Here is a 1709-nt window from a genome sequence, read left to right on the forward strand (position 1 = left end):
AGCCTTGTTGGAGTAGGTGTGTCATTGTTGGAGTGGGTGTGGCCTTGTTGGAGTGGGTGTGGCAATTTTGGAGTGAGAGTGGCCTTGTTGGAGCAGGTGCGGCCTTTTTGGAGTGGGTGTGGCCTTGTTGGAGTAGGTGTGGCCTTGTTGGAGTTGGTGTGGCCTTTTTGCAGTGGGTGTGGCCTATTTGGAGTAGGTGTGGCATTGTTGGAGTGGGTGTGGCCTTGTTGGAAGAGGTGTGGCTTTGTTAGAGTAGGTGTGACTTTGTTGGAGGACCTGTGCCACTGTGGTGGCTTTGCTTTGAGATTTGTATATACTCAAACTATGCTCAGTGGTACAGACAATCCCTTTCTGCTGCCTGTGCATCAAGAACTTTGGGCTCCTCCAGCACCAAGTCTGCCTGGATGCTCCCATGATTCCTGCCATGATGTTAATGGACTGAACCTCTGAAACTGTAAGCCAGCTGCAATGTAATCTTGTCCTTTATAAGACTTACCTTGGCTTCTGTGTCTGCAGCCATGAGCATGCTCAGGCTACAGAAGAGACTTGCCTCTAGTGTCCTCCACTGTGGTAAAAAGAGGTCAAGTTGGACCCCAATGAGACCAATAAAATCTCCAATGCCAACTACCATCAGCTAATCAGGAAGCTGATTGAAGATGGCCTGATCATCTGGAAGCCTGTAACTGTCCATTCTCAGGCTCACTGCCAGAAAAACACCTTGAAGGGCAGGCATATGGTCATAGGGAAGAGAAAGAGTACTGCCAACACTTGGGTGCCTGAGAGGGTGACCTGGATGAGAAGGATAAGGATCCTGCACTGGCTTCTCAGGAGATACTGGGAATCTAAGAAGATTTACCACCATATGTATCACAGTCTGTAACTGAAGGTCAAAAGGAATGTATTTAAAAACCAATGGATGCTTATGGAGCAGATCCACAATCTGAAGGCAGATGTGTCCCGCAAGAAGCTACTAGCTGACCAGGCTGAGGCTGGCAGGTCTAAGACCAAGGAAGCACAAAATCGGGTGAGAGGAGTGCCTCCAGACCAAGAAGGAGGAGATCATCCAGACTATATCCAAGGAGGAAGAGACCAAGAAATAAAGCTTCCTTCACGTAAGTGACCTCACTGTGGCCTCACATGATCAGTCATTAAAATAAAACAAGCCTTAAAATAAAAAAGAGTTACCTTGGCTATTGTGTCTCTTCAGAGCAATGGAAAGCTAACTAAGACAATGTGTATTCATTCTGCTATTTCTGTTTCTCTGGAAACCCTAATATATAGCGCATTTTAAATGGAGCACAATATTTAAATCTTAATTTCATTACCTGCTGATAATAATCTTACAATTATAAATCCAAAGTATCACTCAGAATACATTTGCATATGTAAAAGGATCTGTCCTCATTATTGTTCCATAGCACACATGGCTGTTGGTTTGACTTTCAAACCAGAGCTGAATATCATTTTATGGAGAAAGAGATAACGGAATTTTTCCCTGCACCAAAGACTACTTGGAGAGGGAGAGAAACACATCCACACCATAAAAGGACATCTGGGCAAGCACAAGTGCCAGTCCTGTCACCTGTGAGATATGAGCCACCTCTGTGTGGTTTACTGATGCTCTCACATTTCTGCTAACAAGTCAGTCAATACAACAAAAGCCACTTCAGAATTCCAAGACATTCAACACTAATTGTCACAGAAGGAGC

At 44.8% G+C, this 1709-nt stretch overlaps 1 pseudogene; it reads left to right on the plus strand.

Moving 5' to 3' along the window:
- Positions 1-518: 518 nt before the first annotated feature.
- LOC134484515 (large ribosomal subunit protein eL19-like) lies at positions 519-1100 on the plus strand (annotated as a pseudogene).
- Positions 1101-1709: the final 609 nt, after the last annotated feature.

This window comes from Rattus norvegicus, chromosome Y, assembly GCF_021556685.1.
Source record: "Rattus norvegicus strain SHRSP/BbbUtx chromosome Y, alternate assembly SHRSP_T2T, whole genome shotgun sequence".
Classification (NCBI taxonomy): Eukaryota; Metazoa; Chordata; class Mammalia; order Rodentia; family Muridae; genus Rattus; species Rattus norvegicus.